This window comes from Bufo gargarizans, chromosome 3, assembly GCF_014858855.1.
Source record: "Bufo gargarizans isolate SCDJY-AF-19 chromosome 3, ASM1485885v1, whole genome shotgun sequence".
NCBI lineage: Eukaryota > Metazoa > Chordata > Amphibia > Anura > Bufonidae > Bufo > Bufo gargarizans.
In genome coordinates, this window is record NC_058082.1 from 93,657,289 (window position 1) to 93,669,727 (window position 12,439).

The window sequence follows — 12,439 nt, forward strand, 5'->3', positions numbered from 1 at the left end:
ACTGCAGCATGCTGCGGTATTTTCTCCGTCCAAAATACGTAAGAGGAACTGAACTGATGCATCCTGAACAGATTGCTCTCCATTCAGAATGCATTAGGATAAAACTGATCCGTTTTTTTCCGGTATTGAGCTCCTGTAACGGAACTCAATAACGGAAAACAAAAACTAGTGTGAAAGTACCCTAAGCAAGATTCTGATACAGTTATATTAGGACATAATGGAGATCCCTAATATGATATCTGTGGCTCTGTTCTGCTTGGACATCATTATGACTTGAGAATATGGGGAGAAGTAACAAATGTGGGGTAGTAATGCTGAACAACTACTCCCAGGAGCTTCACAGCAGCAGTAATCACAGATCTCACCGTGTTCGTGAAAACACAGAAATAGGAAGCTGTATGTTTGCGCTATTTTTACTCTGTAGTCCTTGCGAACTCAATAAACACTCATCCACACAATCACACTTGTAAATGCAGTAATCCTCTTTTCTTGCTTTCGCAGTTGTATAATTAAAGAACCTCTAGGCATATTTCCTGGTAGGGTAGATCATGCTGAGTAAAACGATATATGTCTTTTGTTTGTGGCAGATAGTGGAGGAGCGCAACTGTTCTGGCTACAAGCAAAATAAATATATCATTTTAGTCAGCATGATCAACCCTACCAGACAATAGGTAGAGAGAGGAATCGGACAGATAATGGTGGTCTCTGTGGCTCAGGGACTCAAGCTGCTCACCAAACCAATCTGAGGTGGCCATACCCAGGGGTTTGGACTGGCTATAGACTCTACAGGGAAATTTCCTGGTGGACCGATGCCCGGAGTCCACTTGAGCCCTCCTCAAGCCCCCCAGGTATATAATAATCTGAGGTACTAATGCCCCTGGCCAGCATCCACAGTAGCCGTCCTGCATTCAACTGTATCACCATCCTCAGTATGGTGATAGAGCAGTATTTAAGGCTACATTCACACGATCGTATGTGTTTTGTGGTCTGCAAATTGCGGATCCGCAAAAAAAAATGGATGTCGTCCGTATGGCATGCATTTTTTTCTGCGGATCCATTGTAACAATGCCTATCCTTATTCACAAAACAGACAAGAATAGGACATGTTCTATATTTTCAGCGGGGCTACAGAACTGACATACGGATGCGGATAGCACACGGTGTGCTGTCCACATTTTTTGTGGATCCATTGAAATAAATAAGTCTGCATCCTATCCTCAAAAAAAAAGTGTTCAGTGTAATGTGTGATGCCCCTTTCCCTCTCTAGCTGGAGAGAATGGTCTGATTGAGAAAGTCAAGCCAGGCTGTTTGGCGCTAAAAGTCCCAAATGAATAAGTAATTTAAAGAGCCGGGGCAGGAAGTAGAATACATGTTAAAAAATGACATAAAATATTCACAGGCTGATAATATGTAATAAAACATTTTGCTAGTAATGTAAAGGAAATCTGTCACCTGGATCATCGCTATTCATGTAAAACTATTGCCTAATAGTACACAGTACCTCATTTCCAGATGCACCTTTCTGTCACGGACGTTCCCGCGACAGCTGGCAGGAGATCGGTGAGACTGGCAACATGTGGTTTGATCTGACATGTTTTCCGTTTGGATCAAATGACATCTGTGTTGTTTCTGGTGTTTGCCACCTTCTTTCCCCAGGTGTGGCTATTAGGTTCATTTAACCGTCTCTATTTATAGTTACTTCTCCCACAATACTGTCCGGTTTATAGCTTCTGTTTGGACCTTTGGATAGATTGTGGTTGGATCTTGGCTGAGTTCCTGGCGCTTCCATTGTTCCTTTGAAGTTAAGTCTTTCCTTTCCCTTTTGTATTTTGTTTGGGTTCTGTGTGTTGCATTTCTCTATTGTTTGTATTAGGCCTGAAGGAGACTCCTGTTCGTCCTTCCTTTTGGAGGAACAGGTAGTATCGTCCCTGCCATTAGTAACAGGGTCCTATAGGGCTAGATAGGACTCTAGGTATTCCTGCGTATGAACTCACCTACCTCTGGGGTCTGTTCATACTGGTAGTCAGTCGGGATTTTGGTTAGGGTTTTCACTAGGAGGTGTCCATTTTCCTTCCCTAGTTCTCAGGCCTGATTCCCTGTACTCCCCTTCCCTCCTATGCTCGGTGTGGTGTTTCCCTCCCACACCGACGCGTGACACTTTCTTTCTGTGATTCTTTTTTTTTATCTTCAGAAAAGCCGCTTTGTTCAGTATGCAAATCAGCGAATAAGGTGCCCAGAAGGGTGTTATTTTCTTCTGAAGGAGCCCAGGCATGCCTCCATCTAGTGCCCAAGCCCACCCTCATGTAAAACCCAAGCTCGCCTCCACCTCACTCAGATATTACGCCCCTGCTGCACTGTGTCCGCCCACCCCGCCGCTCAGTCACAATCACACCATAACCCCGCCGACCATTTCCTTTATCATCGCATGCCTGCTTCTGTAGTTGAGGCAGATGCCCTCAGATTGGGACGAGGAATGCAGGAGCAGGCAGTGTTCGCCACTGCATATGCGCAAGATATGTTAGAGATGATGCAAGGAGATGGTGGGCAGGGTTATGGTTTGATTGTGACATAGTAGCGGAGGGGCGGTGCAGCAGGGGCATCATATCTGAGTGAGGAGGAGGCGTGCTTGGGTTCTGCATGAGGGAGGGCACTAGCAGGAGGCATGCCTGGGCTCCTTCAAGAGAAAATAACGCCCTTCTGAGCACCTTACTAGCTGATTTGCATACCGAACAAAGTGCTTTTCTGAAGATAGAAAAAAAGTCACAGAAAGAAAGGTACATCTGGAAATGAGGTACTGTGTGCTATTAGCCAATATATTTACAAGAATAGCAATGATCCAGGTGACAGATTTCCTTTTACTGAATTCTAAAAGTCCGTTTTGTTAAAGTGGACTGTCCCCAGGGGTTACATGCCAACAGTCACCAGACAAATGATCGGTCGCCAACAAACCACTCTGCCTTGGCCAGGGAATTTATATTCAGGGCTAAGGGTACTGCCAAACGGTCAGGTTTCCTGATGCAGTTTTGGACGCCAAAATCAGGAGTGGGTCATAAAAGGAGAAGAAGTGTAAAGAACAGATAGGACCTCTTCCCTTTTTTGATATTCACTCCTGGTTTGGGCGTCCAAAACTACATAAAAACTAAACTGGCTGTGTGGCCGTACCCTTATTTGGCAAACTTCATAATGTAATGTATTTTTATTTATAAAATGCAATTCTCACATTTACAGTTGGATTATTATGGTCAGAGCTTCACACAGATTAGGTTTCTCATGGGAACTGGACATGGTCACTAGAGCCAAGTAGCACATTGTATATTTAGGAGCTCGGAGTTTCCATAAAATGAATCATGTATTTGGTATTACTTCAAGTCTTAGACTAGAATGAACATTATATGGCTCTACCCAGACTGCAGGTTTTACAATCAGGTTTGCACTACGGTATATATATATATTTTTTTATAGTGTTCATATGAGACAAGCAGTGAGTTTAGAAATACACCGTATTACTGAAAATCGTGGCATTCTGGACGCTGTGGTCTATAGCTGGGGTCAGATGTTGTGCTGTGTCTCAACTGTGTTACAACTGTGCAAAGTTGCAGCTTTAGATAATGGAAGGCCGTCATATTTTGTATTTTTGGCGCAGCTGCAATGAAACTCAAACGTGAAGTTTTACTTGCTAGCAATAGTACGTTGGACTGTATTAGAAAAGTAGAAGAAAGCAACACCAGGTGCATTGAATTAAAGGGGTTGTGCAGGCCATACGAATTGATGACTATTGTCTCAGAAGTTTTGGCGTTGCAGTATAATGACAAGTACTCGCTCCATTCACTTGAATGAGGGGGTACTTGTATTTACACTACGCCGCCGCTACAGAGGAGATGACGTGTAGTGTAATGAACAGGAAGCAGCGCTGAAATAGAGCACCACCTTCTCTTCAAACAGTTGATCAGGGGGTTGCCGGGTGTCAGATCCCCCCCGATCTGATATTGATGACCTGTCCTGCCGATTGGCCACCAATACGTATGGCCTGCATAACCCCTTTAAGCCTGTGCCATATCTTTACAGTGTCTCTGCACTTTGAAAAAAACTTTTGATATGTCATAGAGACATATCAAAGGTTTTGATCGGTGGGGGTCTGAGTGCTGAAACCCCCACCGATTGCTCGAACGAGGTTAGAGAAGCACTGTCTGTCCTCGAGACGGACGGAGAGAAACAACATGCTACAGAATGTAAGCATTTCTCTCTTCTTATTCTAGCGATTATTGGGGATTCAGCACTCAGACGTCCACCGATCAAAACCTTTGATATGTCACAATACATAAAGTCACTGAAAAAAACATGACACAACCACAATGTTTATAGGGAACCTGTCACCACTTAAATGCCCCCTAAACTGTTCTCAGTGCTAAGCTAATTTGTCCGAGGGGCAAAATTGCATGCTGTATGCAAATGAGGAGCTTGAAGTCAAGGGGGCAGAGGCCTTGAGGCTTGAAGTCAAGCTTAACATGCCCCCTTCCTGCCCATTCACATGGCCTTATTTTCTTTTTTTGTTCATGTGCGATTTCCCAATAGATCATGCGGCTGCACCGGTAATCTTGATGGTGGCTGATTATCAGGGTGCAAGAACAGGTGTAGGCCGGCAGATGATGGTGAAGTCAATGACCAGGCTTGCTTGGTTACAATAAATAAAGTCTCTCTTTACTGTGTAGATGATGGGAGTTGTAGTACATATAGCAGCATTAGGCACAGTTCTGAAGTATATTACAAAGTAGTCTTCTCCAAATAGTTGTGTATAAGCAGCAGTAATGATGGTGGTAATCCTCCCTGAGTATCTCTTGCTTAATAGTTTTGCAGTCTTTCCAAATATCCAAAGGCGTGAAATTCTGTTCTCATTAACTCTTTCAGCAATATCCAGGCAGTGGGGTGCAGATTTTAGATCTGGATGGCCAATCCATCTTAAATTGTGTCCGGCACCAAAGCAATATACAGTACCCTCTCCACATGCAGTAAAGTATTTTTGCCATAAATGAGCGGTACCTTACTGTCTGTATCAGTCTCAACCTTGGTTCTTTACCTTCTATGTTTCTCTACCTTCTCTCGGGGGTATTGTCTAAGTTCAGTTGCTTTTCCTGGGAGCTTTCATTCTCAAGGATGAAGGTTCCTTGGACTAGGCCTAGTTTCCAGGAACTCACACACGTGTTGCCTCTCGTTCTGATGACGAGAAACTCACTAAGGCAGCAAAATCCCATCATCTAGGCAACTGCACTAGAAAGCTGGCTCTTAACTCTATGTTGCCTATACATAATCATATCACAGAAAATAAATGCACAATAGTTGCAAAACATTATATATAGACTAAGCCCTTATTCTGATATGATAAAATCTGAGTCTCTCAAAAGAGATCTGTGCCCGCCTACTGGCGACAAGGTGGTCTCAGGCAAGTCCTACTCTAACCCTATCTATGCCAATGCATCTACATTCAGTAGAGCAGGCCCTGAAAATATAGTGTGCTGCTCCTAGTTACCTCTGTGTGCATCAAGCAATTAATGAGAGAAAGAGCCCACACAGCTATATGTACCACCTAATCAAGGTCACCTGTGGGATAGGCAGGGCAAAAGTGCACAAAAATGCTAATCCCAATATAAAATAGAAGCACATCTTGGGAGTAGCATTTTTGTGCACTTTTGCCCCACCTATCCCACAGGTGACCTTGATTAGGTGGTACATATAGCTGTGTGGGCTCTTTCTCTCATTAATTGCTTGATGCACCCAAACGTAACAAGAAGCAGCACACTACACTACTCACAAAAAGGGATATTTGGCTTTTAGGCAAAATTTATGGAAAATTAAAAAAGTTCACGCTCCAGTGATATTATTTCATGAAAGTAGGGCATTTAAGTAGAAGCATAATTTCCCAATCTCAAGCAATTTATTGAAACAAAAGCCAACAACAGTGGTGGGTATGCCCCCACAAAAAATGTCAGTGTCTTAAAAATTTGTCATGTGGCCTTGAGCATCAATTACAGCTTGACAACGTCTCATGCTGTTCACAAGTCGACTTATTGTCTGCTGAGGCATGGCATCCCACTCTTCCTGAAGGGCAGCCCTCAGGTCATTGAGGTTCTGGGGTACAGAGTTACAAGCCTGTATATGGCAACTCAGATGATCCTATAGATTTTCAATGAGATTCAGGTCTGGAGAAAGTGCATGCCACTCCATTTGTAGGTACCCCAGTCTCCAGCAGCCGTTCCCTAATGATGAGCTGGCACATTGTCCATGAAGATGAAATTAGGCCTGTGTTCATGCAGAGGCACAATGACTGCATTTATGATATTATTCAAGTAGTATGGACTTGTCACTGTACCATTCACAAAGTGTAGGGCTGTTCTGTATGGACTAGACACACCTGCCCACACTGTAACACCACCACCACCAAAGGCTCGTCTGGTGACAACAGCGGCTGATGCATAGCGATCTCCTTGACGTCTCCAATATAGTTGGCAGCCATAATTTCTGCTCAGCGTGAATCGACTTTCATCACTGAACAGCGCTGGGATGTGGCAAAAGAAAGTCCACTTATTCTTCCAGTCTCTCTGTGTCTCTGATACAACCTGCTGATGACACTCTGTGACACTCTAAGCTCAGTGGCCACTTCCATCTGAGAACATCCTTCTTGAAGCCTCGCAATGGTGAGGTACTATTGATCAAATGTTAGGTGTGGTCTTGGCCTCATGATATCAAAATGTGAACAGCATGATGAGGGGGACTGAACCAGGAAATTTATTGGGCAATTCATGGATCAAACACCTGTTGTGAATTTTGCCGTTAAGCTCCTTGAACAGTTGGACATGTGCATTCAAAAGTTTACAGAAGGTCACATTAAGTTCACCTGTAAAGATTGGAGTGCATTTTAGGTTCATCCTGAAATTTCACCCACAAGTCAAATATCCCAAACTTTTTGTGAGTAGTGTATGTGTGCAGGGTCTGCTCTCCTGAATGTAGATGCCCAACAGCATAGGTAGGTGTAGAGTAGGAACTGCCTGACTGAGACCACCTTGGCGCTGGTAGGCGGGCACAGATGTGTTTTGATCAAAATATATCAGATTGAGGGTTTAGTCCATACGTAATGTTATATTGTGTTAGTGCATTTATTTTCTGTGATATTTTTTTTTCCCATAAATGCAACCATGCACATCCGCATAGCTACTTATCATATTGTGCTGGATTTCCATACATAATCATGTGGGATTCACAATATGCAAGTAAAAAGAGTTTTGTGCTTAGACAATAAATCATCAAATCACAAAGCAGTGATCCGAGTTGATTTTAACCCTTTTGCAGTGATCCGCTGGGTCACTGCACATGACTTGACAATTGACTTCACCTACCACAGGCAAACATCTGAGCTTGTCTTGTATGATGCCAATTAGCATGTCAATGTTGTTTTAGGTCTGTGTAGGGAGCGCCTGCCAATATGAACTTGCATTGTTCATTGTGAGATTGTGATGTAGCAAGGATTCCTGTGGTTATAGCAGTGGTCCCAATGATTTGTTCTAGGAATACGTATACACACACAAAAATATAGACAGGTGTAGCAGAGCTGAAGTTGTCCTCATACCGGTAATTCTTTGGGGCTGCATTTCTTGTACATCAGGACATAAAGGGTATTCCCGTAATATGTAGAAGGTTATGGCACATCGCTAGGTAGGGTGGCCACTGTCATAAGCCCAAAAAGGAGGACATCAAACTCACAAAAGGCAGATATCTTAACTAGTGATGAGCGGCAGGGGCAATATTCAAATTTGCGATATTTCGCGAATACTTTGTAGAATATTCATCATATATTCAAGAATTCAAGATTATATTCTTGTTTGCGAAAATCGGGAATGTATTATTCATGCAATGCATGCGAAATACCAGCGTGGGTCACTTATGCTACATTTTTCAAGCTACTATAAGTTTCCTGAGACTGAAGAAAATGGTTGGCACAGCAGAACATTAGGATAGCTTTATATGCAGATACAGTGCTCCAATATACAGGGAGTGCAGAATTATTAGGCAAGTTGTATTTTTGAGGATTAATTTTATTATTGAACAACAACCATGTTCTCAATGAACCCAAAAAACTCATTAATATCAAAGCTGAATATTTTTGGAAGTAGTTTTAGTTTGTTTTTAGTTTTAGCTATTTTAGGGGGATATCTGTGTGTGCAGGTGACTATTACTGTGCATAATTATTAGGCAACTTAACAAAAAACAAATATATACCCATTTCAATTATTTATTTTTACCAGTGAAACCAATATAACATCTCAACATTCACAAATATACATTTCTGACATTCAAAAACAAAACAAAAACAAATCAGTGACCAATATAGCCACCTTTCTTTGCAAGGACACTCAAAAGCCTGCCATCCATGGATTCTGTCAGTGTTTTGATCTGTTCACCATCAACATTGCGTGCAGCAGCAACCACAGCCTCCCAGACACTGTTCAGAGAGGTGTACTGTTTTCCCTCCTTGTAAATCTCACATTTGATGATGGACCACAGGTTCTCAATGGGGTTCAGATCAGTTGAACAAGGAGGCCATGTCATTAGATTTTCTTCTTTTATACCCTTTCTTGCCAGCCACGCTGTGGAGTACTTGGACGCGTGTGATGGAGCATTGTCCTGCATGAAAATCATGTTTTTCTTGAAGGATGCAGACTTCTTCCTGTACCACTGCTTGAAGAAGGTGTCTTCCAGAAACTGGCAGTAGGACTGGGAGTTGAGCTTGACTCCATCCTCAACCCGAAAAGGCCCCACAAGCTCATCTTTGATGATACCAGCCCAAACCAGTACTCCACCTCCACCTTGCTGGCGTCTGAGTCGGACTGGAGCTCTCTGCCCTTTACCAATCCAGCCACGGGCCCATCCATCTGGCCCATCAAGACTCACTCTCATTTCATCAGTCCATAAAACCTTAGAAAAATCAGTCTTGAGATATTTCTTGGCCCAGTCTTGACGTTTCAGCTTGTGTGTCTTGTTCAGTGGTGGTCGTCTTTCAGCCTTTCTTACCTTGGCCATGTCTCTGAGTATTGCACACCTTGTGCTTTTGGGCACTCCAGTGATGTTGCAGCTCTGAAATATGGCCAAACTGGTGGCAAGTGGCATCTTGGCAGCTGCACGCTTGACTTTTCTCAGTTCATGGGCAGTTATTTTGCGCCTTGGTTTTTCCACACGCTTCTTGCGACCCTGTTGACTATTTTGAATGAAACGCTTGATTGTTCGATGATCACGCTTCAGAAGCTTTGCAATTTTAGGAGTGCTGCATCCCTCTGCAAGATATCTCACTATTTTTGACTTTTCTGAGCCTGTCAAGTCCTTCTTTTGACCCATTTTGCCAAAGGAAAGGAAGTTGCCTAATAATTATGCACACCTGATATAGGGTGTTCCATGTCATTAGACCACACCCCTTCTCATTACAGAGATGCACATCACCTAATATGCTTAATTGGTAGTAGGCTTTCGAGCCTATACAGCTTGGAGTAAGACAACATGCATAAAGAGGATGATGTGGTCAAAATACTCATTTGCCTAATAATTCTGCACTGCCTGTATAGCACTATATTCTAAAATTCGCTTTTCGAATATTCGCGCTCAACCCTTATCTTAACCTGGACGGAGGGGCCAATTCTACAACACAGAATGGAAACCAGCCAAATGAAACTAGAAATCTATAACATAAATTGTTGCTTTACTCACAAAACGTGGCGCTTATTTGCAATATTTAACTTATTTCCTTTCTGCCTTCAAGAGTTTGCTATTGGCCATGGCCTAGGTATGCCATCATCACTCTATCCCCAGTAACACTCTTCCCCAACAGGCCTAAACTCTGTCCCCACCAGGCCACCATTCTGAACCCCAACTTTGCTCCCTAACATGCCACCACTCTTCATCCCAGTGGGCAATGCAGTTGTCTGAGCGCGCAACTCCATAGAAAAGGAGGACTCCAAGGCGTCCGTCCAGGACAGAGTCGGGAAGGTGGAAGTCTGGCCACCTTATTGCTGGGATATAATATAACATTCTGATTAGGCTACATGCACATAGCACCAATGAAAGTCTATGGAGCTTGTCACATGGCCATTTTTTTAACAGCCAGTGAATAGCACCCATCAAAAAATAGGCCATGTCCTATTTTTGGCCGTTTTCACGGCTAGACGAACCCCTTTGAAATCAATGGGACAATTTTTAACAGCCGCTTAGACAGGGGTGCACCCTTCTAACAGACGTTAAACATAGGTACACTAGAAGAATATGGCCTTTAAGGGGTTAAAAAAATACTTACCTCACCCACTTGCACGTGCAGCAGCCTCTCCTCTCTTGATTGAAAAGGACCTGCGTTCAGTGTGATGACGTCATCACGCTGAGTGAGGGCCTTCAGCAGGGTATGGATCTAATGTTTTTTTTGTAGTTGCATGTAATTAAAAATGTAACAAAGCTACTGAGCTATTCAGTAAAATGTATCTGTATAGTGCCACCTGCTGTTTTTTTTCTTCTTATTTCTTTGACCTGCTCAGAGATGGCCGCACATGCTCTGTTTCATCCTTCAGTTGTCTCCTGAGCTGTGATAGGGAGAGCTGAGACACGCCCCCCACCCCTTAGCTACAGCAGAAAAGACACACCCCTGAGCTGCAGCAGAATAGACACTCCCCTGAGCTGCAGCAGAATAGACACTCCCCTGAGCTGCCAGCTTGATATAAATCTAGCAGAGCAATGAATGGGAAGATCTCTGGATCCATGGGCTATTTAGAAAGAGATTTTAATTACTATATCAGCGGTACTCAACTGGCGTACCGCAGTTCAAGTCCGGACCGTGATAACAAGCTGTCTGGACCCCTCCTCCTCGCAACTGTATCGGTGTCCTCGGGACACATATATAGTTGAATACACTGGTGCCTCCCCTCCCTGCCGTCAGCTCGCTGGCTTTCTTGCTGCCGGTGATTTAGCAATGGCAGGCGTGATGCGATGATGTCATCATGCCTGCTGCACTGAGCCACAAGCAACACAGCACAGAGTAAAGATCTGCTCCAGATCATGCAGGCATGATGACTTCATCGGGGAAGAAGCAGGGAACCGATGAGGGGGAAGGTGAGTATTCAAGTGGAGGCAATGTAAAGCATCATTCTATGGGGGTCAGGATCATACTGCATGAGGACATTAAGCAAGGCATCATACTGTGAGGAGAGGAACTAAGGGGGCATCATTTGGTGAGAGGAGACACTGGGTGGTTCATCATATTGTGAGAGGAGGCACAAAAGGGGTTTAATACTGTGAGGGGAGTCACTAAAGGGGCATCATATTGTGGGATGAGCTACTATAAGGGCATCATACTGTGAGGAGTCACTAAGGGGGCATCATACTGTGAGGGGAGGCACTAAGGGGGCATCATACTGTGAGGGGGTGACAGAACAAAATACAGCATTGGAGACAAGAAGATTTCAGTTTTAAGGTACTGCAGGCGGGCGGGGATGGGGGGTTGCATTATAAAGATGTCAGGTTTCATTTAAATAATTTCTTAATGGCAGCCACATGAACCATAAGGAGGGTTTAGTTGGGCCAATGGAGCGGTCGATTGTTGGCAAAGAAGCATTCCTTCCAGACAGTCGCTGCTCACTCAGTGAAGGAGAGAGCGGTATTTACATGCAGCCATCTCCTTCACTGTATGAGGACGAGACATCTCTATTGCAATTGCTAATTTCCATACAGAATCATTGTTTCTGGGCAGCAGATCTCTGTTTAGAGACCCAGATCTGCTGCCCAGAAACGATTATTGGTGTGTCTGCACGAACGACAGGATCACCCGATGAACGAGCATTTTGCTCGTTTATCGGGTGATTGGCAGCACACTTAGATGGCCATATTATCGGGAACGAGCGTTTGCAGGAACAAGAAGGCACTTGCGTCAGCCAGGGGGTCCCTTTAAGATGTTATCGGTGTTTAAAAGTTTGCTGTGACGCCAGTTGCATTTCAACAATGAGGGACTTGGTCCCCCTAAGTATTGGTGGTACCCAGGTGTAGGAATGCCAGAGTGGTGATGTAAGGGTAGCCTATAGTGTCCCTTTAGGTGTGTCTGTGCACGTGTCACGGTGCTCCTACCTGGATATCCTGGAACCCCAGGCGTAGTCGTCCGAAGCAGTGCAAACTAAGGTGAATAGTTGATCAAGGGATTATGAAAGAAATGGAGTCCAGACTTGTATCGATGTTGGAAACAGCTTTACTTGAATAAACTTGCATCAGAGAACAATTTTCCAACTTTATCTTGGTCACCAGGTTTTGGCAGGCAAACACATTTGGCTCTGCTACATCTGTCACTTTGTCTCATTTTGCTGTGCTGATAGGATTAAATAGAACATTTTCCTCTCTGCTGTACTTAGTGATGTAGCAGGGTTAACAC

The 12,439-nt window shown here is 43.8% G+C and overlaps 1 protein-coding gene across 1 annotated transcript in view; it reads left to right on the top strand.

Annotated features, from left to right (window-relative positions):
- Window positions 1-12,439, top strand: part of LOC122932411 (sarcolipin) — a 48,519-nt gene that overhangs the window by 2,556 nt on the left and 33,524 nt on the right. The window lies entirely within an intron of this gene.